Source organism: Malania oleifera, chromosome 8, assembly GCF_029873635.1.
Source record: "Malania oleifera isolate guangnan ecotype guangnan chromosome 8, ASM2987363v1, whole genome shotgun sequence".
Classification (NCBI taxonomy): domain Eukaryota; kingdom Viridiplantae; phylum Streptophyta; class Magnoliopsida; order Santalales; family Ximeniaceae; genus Malania; species Malania oleifera.
Window position 1 is genome coordinate 101,201,791 of NC_080424.1, and position 19,274 is coordinate 101,221,064.

The window sequence follows — 19,274 nt, forward strand, 5'->3', positions numbered from 1 at the left end:
ATTAACATGATCGTACAATAGATGTACGTATAACATATGCACACAATCAACAACCAACTTTCACAATATCTTAAGCAAGAAAATAAGTCAACAATAAGATCAGTTGCTAAGACTTGAAAAGTTCGCATAAGAGAGCTACCCCTAAAATTATGCAAGTTATGAGGCATTTTAGTTTAGGAAGCTTCTCTACTATGCATTAAGCCTAACTTACGTCTAATTTGTATGAATCTATCCTCAGGTAGTGGCTTAGTGAATATATCGGCCCACTGTTCATTTGTGCATACAAACTCAAGAGCCACATCTCCTTTTTGCACATGATCACGAAGAAAATGATGTCTAATCTCAATGTGTTTAGTTCGTGAGTGTGAGATAGGATTTTTAGAGATGTTGATTGCACTAGTATTATCACATTTAATCAGTATTGTTTCATAGTGCAATCCAAAGTCCACAAGTTGTTGTTTCATATAAAGAGTTTGGGCACAACAACTTCCAGCTGCAATATATTCAGCTTCAGCGGTGGATAAGGCAACTGAGTTTTGTTTCTTAGAGAACCAAGAAACAAGAGATTGTCCTAAGTAATGACAAGTGCCGCTAGTGCTTTTTCTATCAACCTTACTACCGGCAAAGTCAGCATCAGTGTAACTAACAATCTCAAAGGTAGTATGCTTAGGGTACCAGAGTCCTAACTCTATAGTTCCAACTAGATACCTAAGGATTCGTTTAACAGCTTTCAGATGAGATTCCTTAGGGTCAGCCTGAAATCTAGCACATATGCACACACTAAACATAATATCAGGCCTACTAACAATGAGATATAGGAGACTTCCAATCATGCCACGATATAATTTTACATCAACAGGGATCACTTGCTCATCTTTATCAAGCTTTATGGAAGAGTTCATAGGTGTGCCAAGAATTTTACAATCTTCCATATTAAATTTCTTTAGCAAGTTCCTAATGTATTTAGATTGGCATATGAAAGTTCCATGATTAGCTTGCTTAATTTGTAGACCTAAGAAGAAGCTAAGTTCACCCATCATGCTCATTTCAAACTCTCTTTGCATGCATTTGGCAAACTCATTACACAACTCATCATTGGTTGCTCCAAAAATGATATCGTCCACATAGATTTGAACAAGGAGCATATCATCATTTTTGGACTTGATGAAGAGTGTAGTGTCAATTTTGCTGCGGGTAAACTCATTTTCTAATAGGAAACCACTAAGCCTCTCATACCAAGCTCTAGGAGCTTGTTTCAATCCATACAAGGCTTTAGATAGCCGGTAAACATGATCGGGATATTTATGATTCTCAAAACCGGGTGGTTGTTTTACGTATACCTCTTCATTAATGTAGCCATTTAGAAAAGCGCTTTTAACATCCATTTGAAACAATTTAAAATTTTTAAAAGCGGAAAAGGCAAGTAGCATACGAATGGCTTCTAATCTAGCAACAGGAGCATATGTTTCATCAAAGTCAATCCCTTCCTATTGGTTATACCCTTGGGCAACTAGTCTGGATTTGTTCCTAGTTACTACCCCATTTTCATCTTTCTTATTTCTATATACCCATTTTGTTCCAATGATGGTGTTCTCATTAGGCCTAGGAACTAAGGTCCATACTTTGCTTCTTTCAAATTGATTAAGTTCTTCTTGCACGGACATTACCCAAGATTCATCTTCTATGGCTTCTTTAATATTTTTAGGTTCTTCTTGGGATAAGAAAGCGGAGTGATTTACTATATTTCTCACTGATGATCTTGTGGCTACTCCACGGGATGGTTCGCCTATGATTTGATCTATAGGATGACTTCTAATATATTTCCAATCTCTAGGCAACTCTTGATTTCCACTTTCATTATCTTTAAGTGATTTTTCGTTTGCTTCTTGATTTTCACTTGCATTATTTTCAATGGACATTTTCTCTAAGCATTTTCTAATATCAATGTCATCTTCATCATCTTTATTAGAAAATGGATTAGACTCATCAAACACAACATGAATAGATTCAATCACAGCTAAAGTTCTTTTATTGAAAACCCTATATGCTTTACTATTAAGTGCATAGCCTAGGAAGATGCCTTCATCAGATTTAGAATCAAATTTTCCTAGATGTTCATTATCTCTAAGTACAAAGCATTTACAACCAAACACATGAAAATAGAAAATATTAGGCTTATGGTTGTTCCACAATTCATAAGGGGTTTTATTTATTGATGGTCTAATCAACACCCTATTCATAACATAGCATGCAGTATTAATGGCCTCGGCCCAAAAATATTTAGGTAAGTTATGCTCATTCAACATAGTTCTTCCCATTTCTTGTAGTGACCTATTCTTTCTTTCAACTACACCATTTTGTTGAGGTGTCCTAGGTGCAGAAAAATTATGTGATATGCCCTCTAAGTCACAATATTTTTCTATGCTTTCATTTTTGAATTCCGTGCCTCTATCACTTCTTATGTGAGTGATTTTATATCCTTTTTCATTCTGAATTCTCCTGCAAAGTTTGGTGAAATGTTCACATGATTCATTTTTATGTGCAAGAAATAACATCTATGTGAATCTAGAAAAATCATCCACAATTACAAAAGCATAAGATTTACCACCAAGATTTTGCACAGAATTAGGCCCAAATAAATCTAGGTGAAGCATCTCCAAGGGTCTAGTAGTAGATATGAATTTCTTTTTCTTAAAACTAGATTTTGTTTGCTTACCCAGTTGACATGCATCACAAATTTTGTCCTTTACAAATGACATTTTAGGCAAACCTTTAACCAATTCTTTTCTAACAAGTTTAGACAGTAAATCCATGCTAGCATGCCCCAAACGCCTATGCCACAACCAACTAACTTCATTTATAGCAGAAAAGCATGTTACTTGTTGTGAGGCTAAATTATCAAGAGATGTGGCATAAACATTCTCATGCCTATCAGAAGTGAAGAGCACTTTATGATCTGCTTTATTTTCTACTATGCATTTGTCATTTTCAAACGATACTCTATATCCTATGTCACACAATTGACTTATGCTAAGTAGATTATGTTTCAGTCCATCAACCAACAGAACATTATCAATAGTAAGAGAAGAATCCTTACTAACCTTACCTACCCCGGTGATGCGTCCTTTGGCATTGTCGTCAAATGTCACATAGCCTCCATCCTTGGGAACAATTGAAGTGAATTTTCCCCTGTCACCGGTCATGTGCCGTGAGCACCCACTATCTAAGTACCACCGGTCCTTGGATGAGGATGATCTTAGGCATACCTGCAACATAAGCTAAGTGACTGATGCTGGTCCCCAAATTTTATTGGGTCCATAGGGGTTACTAGCAGGGTCTCCCTTAACTACCCATACCTTCCTAATTTTAGCATGCTTATTTCTAAGTGGACAATCAAATTGAATGTGACCAATCTGTTTTTATTTAAAACATTTCAATCTACACTTAGGTTCTTTATGAGGGATATGAGATTTTGACTCACATGTAAAATGTCCTAAGTAAAGATTTGGTCGTCTAACATTTTTAATGCCATTAAAACCAAGACCCTCTTTACTTAAGGAATTTCTTTGCGCACCAAGTAATCTTTCAAAATTTTCTTTACCCTTTGTGAATTTAAAAATGATTTTGGAGCTATCCTCCAATTTCCTCTCAAGCTCAGCAATAGTGGTATCTTTTTCTTTTAAAATAGATGCATGAGATTTTTTGCCATATTAAACAATTTTGACCAATTTTCACATTTCTTTTTCAAATCATTTTTCTTTTTGGTCATTTTGCCTAGCAATTTTGAAACATGAATATATTCAAATTGCAATTCTCTAAATGTAGGCATGCTGTCAGAATCACAATCATCAGATGAATAGTAAGAAGATGATGAACTAGAAGACGATACCTCATCCCCGTGTGCCATTAAGCACAGATTAGCGACCTCCGTGTCACTGTGACCTGAATCCGAGTCGCTGCTACTGAATTGGTCCCATGAAGTCCCAGCCTTCATGGCTCTCTTCTTTTTCTTAGCCTCCTTTTTCAGTAGTGGGCAGTCAGGTTTGATGTGCCCCACTTTGTTGCAGTTGTAGCATGTAGGAGCATTTGATTTTTCCTTTCTTTTACTGGACTCTCCCTTCTCATTAGTGGAGTCTCTATATTTTTTAAACGGCTTCCTGTTCTTCCTGAAAAATCTACTAAACCTTTTGGTTAGCATGGCCATTTCCTCATCAGTGTCAGATTCACTATACTCACTAGATGTGTCATTAGATGCTTTTAGTGCAGTCACCTTCTTAGCCCTATTATGCTCATTAAGTCTTTCATTTATGGACAGTTCATAAGTAATCAAAGAGCCTATCAATTCGTCTAAGCTCATGGCCTTAAGGTCTCTACCCTCAGCAATGGTCGTAGCCTTAGCTTCCCAAACAGGAGGTAAGCCTCTAAGAATCTTCCTGATCATCTCATATGTGGGATAGGTCTTTCCTAATGCATGTAGTGAGTTTATGATGTGTGTGAATCTAGTGTACATGCTCTGAATGGACTCACCTACATTCATCCTAAAAGCCTCATACTCACTGGTCAACATATCTATTCTACTGTCTTTCACATCTCTAGTACCCTCATATGTGACCTCTAACTTATCCCATATTTCTTTTGCAGTTGAACATGCCATAATCCTGTTAAATTCATTTACATCAAGGCTACAATATAAAATATTCATGGCAGTGGCATTAAGACTAATAGCTTTCATATCATCATCATCATATTCATCCTCAGTCTTAGGAACCCTAGCTGCACCCTCAATTCTCATAGGGACATGGTTTCCCTTAGAGACAATCCTCCACACCTTCCAATCAGTATTCTGAAGGTAGATGCGCATCCTCTATTTTTAGAAGGTGTAATTAACACCACTGAAAATAGGAGGTCGTGTGGAAGATGGTCCCTTAGGGAAAGGGGTCACGGAGCTATGAGCCATATGTGATCTTTGTGCAAAATAACAATTAGTCTATGCTACGTGTCTCTGATACCACAAGCCATCATTGTGTCCCATGGCTGGATCATCGTCTCCCTACGGCTCGGATTCTTACATTCGAAGCAAGCCATTGTTGTGTCCCATGGCTGGATCATCGTATCCCTACGGCTCGGATTCTTATATTCGAAGCAAGCCATCCTTGTGTCCCATGGCTGGATCATCGTATCCCTGCGGCTCGGATTCTTACATTCGAAGCAAGCCATCGTTGTGGTTCGAATTCTTATATTCGAAGCAAGCCATCATTGTACTTTGACGCTCGGGTTCTCAAACCCAGTGCAAGTTAGTCTCATGTACTTTGGCGCTCGGGTTCTCAAACCCAGTGCAAGTTAGTCTCATGTACTTTGGCGCTCGGGTTCTCAAACCCAGTGCAAGTTAGTCTCAAGTACTTAGGCGCTCGGGTTCTCAAACCCAGTGCAAGTTAGCCTCATATACTTTGGCGCTCGAGTTCTCAAACTCAGTGCAAGTTAGTCTCATGTACTTTGGCGCTTGGGTTCTCAATTCCAGTGCAAGTTAATCTCATATATTTAGGCGCTCGGGTCTTCAAACCGGATGCAAGTCATTCTCATATACTTAGGCGCTCAGGTTCTCAAACCCAATGCACAGCATTCTCATACTTCGGGTTCCTACACCTGAGGCACATCATCTTCACACTTCAGCGCTCGGGTTCCTACACCCGATGCACATCATCCTCATACTTCAGCGATTGGCTTCTTACACCCAGTGCGAGTCACCCTTCGTGAAATATAGCTCAGGTTCCTACACCCGGTGCGAGTCACCTTTCGTGAACTATAGTTCAGGTTCGTACACCTGGTGCGAGTCACCCCTCATGAACTATAGCTCGGGTTCCTACACCCGGTGTGATTCTCCCTCCGTGAACTATAGCTCGGGTTCCTACACCCGGTGCGAGTCACCCGCTGTGAACTATAGCTCGGGTTCTTACACCCGGTGCGAGTCACCCCTCATAAACTATAACTCGGGTTCCTACACCCGGTGTGAGTCACCGTCAGTGAACTATAGCTCGGGTTCCTACACCCGGTGCGAGTCACCATCCATGAACTATAGCTCGGGTTCCTACACCCGGTGCGAGTTACCCTCTGTGAACTATAGCTCGGGTTCCCACACCCAATGCGAGTCACCCTCCTTGAACTATAGCTCGAGTTCCTACACCCGGTGCGAGTCACCCTCCATAAACTATAGATCGAGATCATACACCTGATTGATCATCTCTAGTGAAGTAACCCTACACCTGAATAATCGAGATCTTACACCCGATTGATCATTCTCCAATGTAGTAACCATTTTCCAAAGACTCGGGATTCTACACCTGAATACTCAGAATCTTACACTTGAGTGATCATCCCTAGTTGGCAGAATTAAACAACTCTTGATTAACTTGAAAAGTCAATGGGATTTGAATGGCTTGGCAAAAATAGATGTCTTTTATCTTTGCAGGCTTGTTGCTATAAAAAGCGTAGGAGAGTTCCTATCGTTATATTGAAGCAATCAAGCCTACAAAAAGGGGCAGCTGTAGACACCCTATTTTTGCCCTAACTAGATAGAAGAAAGGGACTTCTTATTTTCATTATTTTTAGTATTACCTTATTATTATTATTATTATTATTTTATTATCACTATTATTTTTATTTATTTTATTATTTTTATTTCTATTATTATTATTAGTATTTTTTATCTTTATTTTATTATTACTTTCTTGTAATTATTATTACTAGTAGTATTATTAGTATTACTTTACTACTATTATTTTTTATATATTATTATTATTATTATTATTAGTTGGCTATTATTTTTTTTTTATTACACTTATTATTATTATTATTATTATTATTATTATTATTATTATTATTATTATCATTTACTATTATTATTTCTATATTCATCATTATTAATATTACTTTATTTAGTATTATTATTATTATTATTATTATTATTATTATTATCATCATCATCATCATATCTATATTAATACTATTATTATATTTACTTTGTTATTACTATTATTATTAATTATTTATTATTACTATTCTTATTAATATTATTATTACGTTACCATTATTATTAATATATTATTATCATTAGTATTAGCAATATTAGTATCATTATTATTACTATATTTGTTATTTCCATAAAAGTATAAAAAGAAAGAGAAAATAAAAGAAAAGTTTAGGGTTTTAGGCTTATAAAAGATGAGAAGAGCTGGAGTCGAAGGGGGGGCGCACATCTCTCTTCTCTCCCTCTCCTTCTCACAAAGTCGGGAGCCAAGCAAAAATACAAAAAAAAAAAACCCTATTCTTTTCTCACAAAAACACGCAGCGCAGGCCAGAACACCATAAATTTTTTTTTCTCTTTATCCATCTTCTTCTTCTGCTCCTTCCCTAACTGCTCTCTGCCTCCCTAATCTCTCTCTCTCTCTCTCTCTCTCTCTCTCTCTCTCTCTCTCTCTTGTCATTCATCACAGATAAGCCTAGCCCCCATCTTCTTCTTCAACCTCACTCTGCTCCACGTTCCCGTCTGCTCCGGCAGAAGCAGCAGCTATCATCTCCCGCTCTAGATCCTCTCTGCAGCAATCTAGACCACCCGAGAAACTCCCCTGCCAGTCCTCACGACCAGTTGCTCCAGTCCTCACGCCCAGCCTCCAGCAGTGTTGCCATCGCTCCAATAGTCACGCCCAGCAAACCACCAGCCACGACCCCCGCTGCAGCACGGCCACCAGCTGCCACGCTACCGCCGTCGCCGGCGGTCCACTACCAGAGCAACCCACGGTCAGCATACCCAGAACTCTCCAGTCATACAGTCCAACCGAGAAGATAGCATCTCCAGCAGCACGGTTGGAGTTCTCTGCTACCATCAACTCCAGTTGCAGCAGTCCCCTCTGAGCACCCACGGTGAGTCCCTGCCTCCCTCTACTGTATCTGCACACACACACACACCTAAAGTTTAAGTTTTTCTTAATTTTTACATGTTGTGTATACTTTAAGTTTTCTTATTATGTACTTATTTTATTTTACTTACTTGTTAGATAATCAATATAGTAATATTATCTTTAGTGTTTAATGTCCATTTTTTTAATTCTCATAATGGTAAATATTAATTGATTTATTTTTCTTGGGTGCAGGATATTTGTTCATATTTAAATTTTTATTGTTTTTGTTTATACATATTGAATATTAATTGATTTATTCTTTTTGGATGCAGGATTTTTATTTTAAATTTTTATTATTATTTTTATGCATATTAAATACTTATTGATTTATTCTTCTTGGGTGCAGAATTTTTGTTCATATTTAAATTTTTATTATTTTTATTTATGCATATTAAATACTTATTTATTTTTCTTGGGTGCAGGATTTTTGTTCATATTAGATATTTGCTTGATGTTTAAATATTATTATTGAACTTGTGTTATTTAAGTCATATCTCTTTAAGGTATGTTGTAATATTGTTGTTTATTGATATTTTTGTCATGTATATATATTTAGGTAATATTATGATATATTATTTCATATTGCTATTATTATTATGGTATAATGTTATTACGTATATACATGTATATCTAGATTTATTATGGTTTAGAATATCGTTTCTATTATCATGCACATATTATGATTTTATGTTGTATGTAATATTAGGTTTACCACTTAATATAGTATTATTATCATGTATATAATTTTTGTTATTAATATGGTATCATTTAATATAATATTTCTTTTAGCATATATGGTGCTATAGTCGCTATTATTTATCATTTAATATTTTGAGATATTTAGTGTTACCTTAAATGTGTAGTATTACGTATTTTTAGTATGTTAAGATTGTGTTATTTATGATAGTATTTTATTTTGGTATATATGGTATTATTCATTATGGTATTTATTTTCATTGTTATTATTGTTGTTGTTATTATTATTCTAGTTTATATCATACGTTTATATTTAATACTGCTAATTGTGCTATTTTTAGTATTGTATTAACTTATTATTATTATTATTATTATCTTTATGTTTATTTTTAGTATAAAATATTTTCTTGATTTTTTTTATCCCTATGATTTTAATGCGGGGGTATGAGCCTTCGGGCTTTACGTACCTTAGGCTCTGAGAGAATATATATGTATATATTATATTTATTTATTTATTTTTCATATGTATTTATAAACTCATAAAAGGAGTAACTTAAAGACTTTTTACATTAACTTAGGGATAATTTTAAATTAATTAGGTACCGTTCGTAAGAACGGACGCGTAGGGGGTGCTCGTACCTTCCCCTCGCGTAACCGAACTCCCGACCCCAGCTTTGGTAACGTAGGCCTATTTTACCCCTAACGGGGTAGTATCATGTGTTCTAACCACACTAAAAGGTTAGTGGCGACTCCGACATTCCATATTTTCCTTGAAAATTAAAATTGATTTTTAATTTCGCCGCCCGAGGCACACGCACTCCCGGGACGTCGCGGCAGGAACAACTCCATCAGATTTGATCCTCAAGCTAGGCTTTCCATGGTTTTTCTAATTGATTTTGAGAATTTAATTTTCAATTAAGATGGAATTTGTAAAAAAATTACAATTATATTTTGTTTATAATAATTAACTTCGAATCATTTCGGTTAAATTCGATTAACCGAACTACCCGAAATGGTAATTCGGTCGGGTTGGATTTGGTGATCCCCCTGCGTTCGGTCAGTTCGGTTAATAGAAACAATTAACCGAATTTGATCTAACCGACCATTTGCTCACCCCTATTAGCAGTCTCCCTTTGAAACTGTAGGGTGGCCTTCCGTTTGCCTTTTTCTGTTCACTTTCAATTCATGCTTTGACTTTCCTCATGAATAAGCCTTTCTATTTATCATTAAAAAATTAAAATTAAAAAAAATTGAATCTAAGGCCATCCATATGACGACCCCCAAATTTCTACCATTTTTTTTTATTTATATATTCTTTTTGCAACAACATTTATTACTTTGATACCCATAATAATTTTCACTATAACGTCCCGGTCCCAAAGTGGGTATCGAGAATACTTGTCCATCAATGCCAACCATCTAAGCAGTGGCAAACATAAAATATCCAACCATATATACAATACCAGAGTTCTACTATGCACATAAATACACATATACATCCTCAAAAAGAAACACAATGTCCTAGGGCATACCCAAAAATACAACTCCCAACTCAAAAAACTTACCCTACAATGAGGGCAATACTAAGACCTCTTCTAACTTCAGAGCTCGCTCCGCACGTCTCTCTAGATTTCCTAAAATGTTTGAATTTATGGGATGAGATACCTCTCAGTTAGACGAAATATGTTATTACTAGTGTGTGGCAAATGAGTTCACATGAATAATACATTTACTAATCAAGTTGTAACTAAGATACATTTTAGGGTAAGACATATCATAACTCACACCTATGTCAATTAAAATACAAGTATTTCTGAATTTTCTATTTAATCATATTTTTAGCTATAATATTTATAGTTTATGTTTTCTGTAATATACATACATATATAACTATAAAAATTCCCTAGATGGTTAATTGTATATCATGAATTAACCCCGCATGATTCGGATTGTGCAGCTCGTAGGCTGGACTTAACTCTGGCTGGCCTACTAGACTAAGTCAAACTATAAACCTCTATAGTACGTTTGGCCTGCTTAACTTGGTCCTGACTGCCAGAGGGCTCATTATCTCTCCTCTAGGCACATCCGACTGTCATTCCACACTCTATCTGAGATGTGTGGTTGCACTATTTATACTATATTAGCTATGGTATCGTGCTCTATAATCTATTCTATTCCATCAGGGATCTGATACTATATAATACTCTGTCTGTATATTATTGTTTTACCGTTATTTTGTATAAACTGAAATAACCATGATTCTATATAAGATGAAATATCATGATTCTATAATATCTGTAATACCATGAGTCTCTAATATTTGTATTTCATGGTTCTATAATATCTGAATAATCATGGTTCTATAAAAAGTGTATAATCATGGTTTTGTAAAAACTGTATAATTATGGTTCTGTAAAACTGTATAATCATGGTACTATAAAAGTTGTGTAGAACTCTGTACTAAACTGATATTTCTCATGGCACACAATTAAATAAAACCCATGTACTATAATTTGTATTTTTTCACTGTATAAGAAATATATATATATAATCTGTAGAATTTTTCCTGAAATCTAGATTTCTGAATTTTTCTGAAAATACATAATTTCATACCCACAATGTCATACTTCTATATTATCCAAAAATCATATTCTGAAAGCACATAACTATAAATATTATATTTTACTAGTAAAAATTTCTAAAATAACTAGCATAACATACTTCTCATACTTGATTACTGAGAGGCTTGCAAAACTTCCTAAATTCACTCCCGCGGCGTTCAAAAATCCAAAACCCTGAAATCACATTTTCTCAAGTTCACACAATTTGTTTCATCAATGAAATTTCGAATAGTTAAGTATTTATCACCTTTACCTGATTTCCCGACAAAACGCTCGCAGGGATCCCAAACCAGTGCCTGCAGCACTCACACAAAACTCTGTATTCCAAAATTTCTATTTTTATCAATTCAACCCTAGAATGCATAACAACAGAGCATTATTAAGTCCTCCTAACTCAAATAACTCATTAAACTTAAAAATATCTCCCTTACCCTAGTTTTGGAATGGTGTCTGGGATCCTCAAAATATAACTTTGTTTCGGTCAAATTGACGAGGATCGCCACTAGGTGTTAGATACGGAGTCTGATCATCGATGGGATGAGTTTAAAGTGATAAAATAAGGAGAGAGAGGGAGAAAGTTCGCAACTAATAGAAGAGGGAGAGAGCCTTTGAATTTTTAAAGGAAAAATGACTTGCAACCTTTAAATAGTGTTCTGTCCTTGGCCAAAATCATCGACGGTTTCCTTGGGTTCTTAGAAAAACCATCGACAGTTTGGTCTTTAAGCAAACTGTTTTCACTATTTACCCTTTTATCCGGCTACGGTAACTACAAAACCGTCGACGGTTTTCTAGGCTTTCCACCAAACCATTGACGATTTGGTCTACACCAAACCATTTTCCGTCCTTTTCTTATTTATTTTATTTTTTAAATATTATATTTTCTGGGTCTCTACAACCCATCAATATTTTATACTATCAACACTATTAATTAGCCACCTAAAATTTGAATCTTAAATTTGAATTTGTATGAATTTAGAATATATATGGACAAACATACTAACATCCATAAGGTTTGACAAAAAAAAAATGATCTTCTTTGAGATTTTAAAAAAATTTAAGGAACTTGCATTAGGTTTCAAAAATTCCATGAGTCTCCCTTTAGATATGCCAAGAAAAACCACTAATCTCTCTTTATATTTTATTGTTGGACGACAATCGGCGCTCTGATAACAATTGTTGATGTTGAATGCGCAGCGAAAACCTCACACACTCACAAAACAATCTAGAACAAGTATTACAAGCACTCAATGAAGAATAATACAGAAATTAACAATTAACCACAATGAATAAAGTAAAGTAATAAATCAAACATGAGACAGTATTTACATGGTTCAACAATTTGCCTACGTCCATGGGAGCAAGAGGCTATTTTTCACTATCACAATGAAGCTTACATAAAGCTTACCCAACTAGGGTTACATAATATGATTAAATACTAATATAATGCGCAAAAGACTTCTAATATATCTAAAACACTTTTGTAGCAATCCCCTAGAGGAAATTCCACAAAAAAACTCTCAATCTACTGATCTCTAATTAGAAAATACGTGACATCCATAAGTGTAACCGTCGACAGTTTAGGCCAAATCGTCGATGGTTTGAAGCTGAGAAGAATGCCCTACAGCACTACCTGAAACCTTCAACGGTTTGCCCTAATCAATTTTGCCATCCTGCAAACCTCTGCTTGTTCTTCACTTCACGAAGCTTTCCCTAGTGCATGCATTCAGCCACTCAAAATATGAACCATGTCCACAACAATCACCACCTTGGTAAATATTCACCACTTAGGAGAAACACGAAAGCATAACCCCGCTGCTCCACCCAGACCAGTAGATTGGGACCCACCTCCCGTATAACACCTGGAGATGTAAACCAAGTCCAAGCAATGCTTGATGAACTTAACTGTGGTAACAAGAACTCCACCTAGTTCAACACCCAACTTCTTGAACGATCCTCTAAACCACAATGCTACCTTGGCAACCTCAGCCTCTACCAAGAATTCCAATCTTGTTCTAACCAGTGTGACCTAAGACTGTCCCCTAGACTTTCAAAAATTAGGGCTTCCCACAACACACCCTGTTGTAGGCCTCCTGGCATCCAAGTCCCCCGTGTAGGCTCCATCTACGAACCTCACAACTAACGAATCACTTTATTGCCTACCAAAGTACCCCACTGCAGTGGCATAGGAAACCGTTGACAATCCCGAACATCATTGTCTGTCCTTAAGTATTGATTTGTAGACTGTTCATTTTGATTTGCCAACGGTGTACCAGTGACCGGCTTAACATTAACAATGTTAAACCTCTCCAACACCTTATCCATAAAACCACCCTAAGATAACCACAATTTCCCTATAGTTTTGTCCAAAGAGCTATCCTGAGATAACCTCAATCACCCTACAACTATGACCACAAAGTCACCCTAAGATAATCCAATCTCCCTATAACTTTATCCTTGCAAATCTCTAACCCAAGAATACTCTTTGTTGCACCCGAAACCTTTATGTCAACTTCCTTTCTCAATAGAGTCTCCAACTGATTTACCACGGTTGGAACCTTCCCAGCAATTGGCATGTCACTCATATAAAACAACAGAATAATTGCCCACTGAAATTAGGATAGCTTCCCAAGAGGGGGTGAATTCGGATTTTAAAATTCTTTCCTTTTTAATACTTTGTTTTATATCAACAATCTCAACAAGTAATCAAAAAATCAAGTCAACCACAACCAATCAACAAAATAATCAAAATCTTGATCTTTATATCAATAGCCCTGTATCAAAATGTAAAGCATGTAGAATTTATATAAGCCCTGTGTTATTTCACAATCACACTTCTTCTTTGTGTTTAATTATTAAACAAAATTTCAGATTAATAAGTTTAGGATGATCAACCAACGTAGTCCCTTTCAATTTCCGCAATCAATGCTGATCAAGTCAAAACAAATTATCTTCCAGTCTATTTAACAACCATACACTTATAATTTAACAATTTAAAGCATACACGCAGGTTGTAAGTTTTGCTAAAAAATAAAGAGTAAGGAAGAAGAGAGACACAAGGTTTTACGAGGTTCAGCTTATACCCAGCCTACGTCCTCGCCTTTGGCAAACCACCAAAGGATTCAGTAATTCAGTTCCGTTGACGGGTGGAACAATACCAATTACAACCACTCCTTCCTTTAGGCTAGAGCCCGCCTCTCCAAACGATATTCCCTCGTTCGGTCCAACGATTCTATAACCTTGAATCATCTATAAATAAGAAACAAGATAGAGAAAAGTTTGTGTACAAAAGACACTCTCACAGAAGAGTAAATTAGTACAAGTTTTAGCACAAGTATACTTCAAAGTAAATCAAATATATAAAAGGATTAAAGCTCAAACTGAATTTAGATCACCAAATATCTTCCAAGTATTGAAAAATTCAGACTTTGAAGGCTCTTCTTTGAAATTTGTATCAACAGTAACTCAGTAGTTGAAGTAGGATGAACAAAAGAGAGTTTGAGAGCTTTTAGGGAATTTTGATTGCCAAAAAATTTCTTGGTATAAAAAATCTTTGAAGTTTGGGGCTATTTATAGAAGTTTAAAAGTAATTCCTTGCCCCCAAAGTTTATTTGGAGTAATCCCCAAGTTTTTCAAAAGAGTAGTGCCCAAGAAATCCATTTAAAAAATCTTCCCGCTTGAGTATTTTAAAACAAACGTTCGAGTGGCAGTCGCCTGCCATAAAGGAATTTCAAAACACAGAACACTAGCAGTCGCTTGGCTTGATCACCCAGGCGCTTGGCTGTGCTCAGGCAGTCGCCTGGCACCCTACTACCTCTTTTAAAAAACTCTTCTTATTTTGGCAGTCGCCTACCACAAGGAGGCAATCGCCTGGCCTACCAGATTTCAAAAAAATTTTCTTCTTTTGAACCCTCATTCACTTTGATTCTTTAAAACATTCTTTAGGGTTTTTCTAACACCACTTTTCTAATGTTTCCTTTTGTTTTATAAGAGCTTCAATTCATTTTATATTTGAAGTTTACTTAAAGTACTTACAATCAACCATTCTTAAAACTATATTCTTTTGATCTTCAATTGATTCTTTGTTCTTCAATCATCTTTGAGCTTCTGATGATATTTCATTCTTGGTCTTTTTGAATTGTACTTTCATCATAAGTTTTATCATCCTTTTGACCTTTGAACTCTCTCTAAGCTTTGCCTTCTTCCTAAAAAAACTTTCATTTAAAATAAACCATATTAAACATATCATGATTTGTTATCATCAAAATAAGAATTGTAAGCCTTGTTAGGCCACCAATCTCACCCTTTTTGATGATGACTAATCTAGAGCAAAAAAAAAAAAAAAGGAAATAATGCTCATGGCTCAAAAAAAATAGGAAATAATGCTCATGGCTCCCCCATTCAACAAGCATGAGATAAACATAAGCATATACAAATTATATTCATACAAATCATTTCATTTTCAAAATTCTTATGCAACAAGCATTCCATTACATATGCATTCACATTCTTACAAGCATGCACATTCTTACAAGCCCATCACATTTTTACAAGCCCATAGCATATTTCTTTTTGCACTCATTCTCTCAAACACTCTTTCCCTTTGGACATCAATCAAGAAGGGAGCGATACAAAAAAAATATAGTGAAGAGCTGTAATACATAGTACTTGTAGATCTTACAAACACAAAGGAAATACTATCCGATGAAGTACTCAGAAATACTAATGCATAGGCAAAAGTTTTAAACATCACAAAAAGGAAGTAAATCAATTAGAGGCTTCCATAGACCCACTTTCATCTTCCTCTTCTTCTTGTTCATCAGATTTTTCAACATATTCATCATCACTCGATGGAGCAGAGCTGATATCCATATGAGATTTGCCTTTGGAAGAGCTAGCCAAATGTTTCTCAACACGCTGAACAAGGCTTGAACAATGAGTTTCTACAGTGGAAACCTTCTCCCGAAGTGTACCAAGTCCAGATTGCATTCCATCGCTGAAGGTCATATAGTGATTGAAAAATGGAACGAGCCAAGAGGGAGTTTCTGGGTCAAGCTGTACTGAATGGGCTGGCATAGAAGGCTGAGGAGGTGGTGTAGATGAGATGTGACGATGTCCCTTGTGAAACCATCCTTGAGAAGTTTGCTTATATCCCATACGCTTAAGAATAGTATCAGAAAAAATATCGTAATGGGTTTTGCTAGTGAAGTTGAATGATGGTGTGAGAACATTGAAATGGGCAAATACCATATTTAAGATCCCAACATATGGTAGAATGACTTGAGGGGCATCAACTTTTATATTGATCCATTTGAGAAGTAAACTTCGAAGATCCAATGAGAATACACCACATAACAAAACAATCTAAGAAGGAAATATGATCATGAGAACCAGAATGTGGTAGGATATTATATGTAATAAGTTTGTGCAGGACTAAAGCTTGGAGATTAAGCTGTTTGTAAAGAGGTGGATGCCCAAAAGAGATAGGTATATAAGTTATGACTTGGGGTAAAAATTCCTCTGGAGTAAATCCTTGGGTTATTTTCCATTGTTTCTCAATAATTTGAACCTCAAAATCACCTGGCTTGACTCGAAAAATTTTTTGCAAAGATATGGGAGTAAGATGAATACTTTGTCCTAGAAGATTTGTTTTTATCCCATTTTCAAATTTCTCCATGTTAGCATAGAAAATTCGAACCACGTTTGGATAGTACCTTTTTGCTTAATACGTGATAAACCGATCCCACCCAATTTCCTTAAAAAGTTCCATGATTTCAGGAAAATCAGTATTGAAGAATGTAACATCAAGTATTTTACCTAGGACTAGTTTGGTTGAAGCAATATGATTCCTATAGAGAGTTTTAGCTTGAGGAATTACTAACCACTTCGGTACTTCATCATTGTTGATCTTTGTGGAGGAGGAGGAACCCTTGTTACCAACCGATTTGTTCCGTGACATGTTTGTTTTGAAGAGGGAAGCTAATAAACCCTTGGTTTTTATGTGAAATGATGTGGAGGTTAGGTTTGATTCACGATTTTAGGTTGATTTGGAAGAGGAATTTGCTTGGAAAAGAGTAGGAATGAGGATTTTTGGACAAAGAGGAGACGTGGCAGGCGTCTAAGGGAAGTTAGAAAGACATATAACAGGGTTTTAAACCCTACCCATCACTAGGCAGTTGCCTGCTAGGAGAAGGTAGGTGCCTATCAAACAAGAAAAAATAAAGTCAGTAGCCTGGCAGTCGCCTGGCACCTAGGTGGCAGTCGCCTGGCACCTAGGTGGCAGTCGCCTGCCAAGCAAAAAACTTGTTTAGGTTACTTCTCGTATATGCATCATTCCTAATTCTCGTCTAATGAATATGAACCACTCTTCAGAGAATGGTTTTGTGAATATGTCTGCTAATTGGTCGTTTGTATTTACAAATTCTAGCATTATGTCTTCATTTTGCACATGATCTCTTAAGAAGTGATGTCTTATGTAAATATGTTTTGTTCTTGAGTGAGATACAGGATTTTTTGAAATATTTATGACACTTGTGTTGTCACATTTTATTGGAATAGTTTGATATTGAATTTTGAAATCTTTTAGTTATTGTTTCATATACAATGTTTGGGCACAGCAACTCCCTGCTGCTATGTATTCTGCTTTTGCTGTGGATATTGCCATAGAGTTTTGTATCTTTGAAGACCAAGAGACTAAAGAGTGTCCTAGAAAATGACAAGTTCCACTAGTGCTTTTTCTATCTATCTTGCATCCAGCAAAGTGAGCATCTGAATAACTTATCATTTCAAATTCAATTCCCTTTGGATACCATAAGCCTAGTTCAAGTGTTCCTAGTAGATATCTAAGGATTCGTTTAACTGCTATTTGGTGTGATTTCTTAGGAGCCGATTGGAACCTAGCATTCATACATACACTAAACATAATATCTGGTCTACTTGCTGTTAAGTAAAGTAAGCTTCATATCAGGCCTCAATAATGCTTGGTATCTACTTGTTTCCCTTTTTCATCCTTGTCAAAACTAGTTGAGGTGCTCATGGGAGTTCCTATAGGTTTACTTTCTTCCATATCAAACTTCTTTAATATGTATTTAATATACTTAGTTTGATTTGTGAAAATTTCATTTTTTGCTTGTTTGATTTGTAACCCTAGGAAGTAATTTAACTCTCCCATCATGCTCATTTCAAATTCTTTTTGCATAAACTTAGCAAATTCATTACACAAATCCTCATGAGTTGCTCCAAAAATAATATCATTAACATAAATTTGTACTATAAGCATGTCCTTGTTTTTGGTTTTTATAAATAAAGTGATATCTATCTTTCCCCTGGAAAAATTGTTTTGAATTAGGAACTTGCTTAGTCTTTCATACCAAACTCTAGGAGCTTGTTTCAATCCATATAAAGCTTTTGTTAACTTAAATACATGATTTGGATTTTTTGAATTTTTAAAACCTAGAGGTTGTTTGACATATACTTTTTCATTTATATATCCATTTAAGAATGCACTCTTTACGTCCATTTGGTATAATTTAAAATCCTTATAGGTTGCATAAGCTAAGAGCATCCTAATTGCTTCCATTCTTGCTATGAGAGCAAAGGTTTTATCGTAATCAATACCTTCTTCTTGATTATAACCTTGTGCTACTAGCCTAACTTTATTTCTTATAACTATCCCGTTTTCATCCTTTTAATTTCTAAAAACCCATTTAGTTCCTATGATTGATTTGTCTTCGGGTTTAGATATAAGTTCCCACACTTGACTTCTTTCAAATTGATTTAGTTCCTCTTGCATAGTTATAATCGAAGAATCATCTTTTAAGGCTTCTTCAATATTCTTGGGTTCATCTTGAGATAAAAAGGCATAATGGGTGCAAATATTTTTCAATGAGGCTCAAGTGGTTATACCTTTTGAAGTTTCACCAAGAATTTGTTCTTTTGGGTGACTTTTAGCATATCTCCATTCTTTAGGTAGTTCTGGATTTTTTACAATGTTTTCATTTGAAGT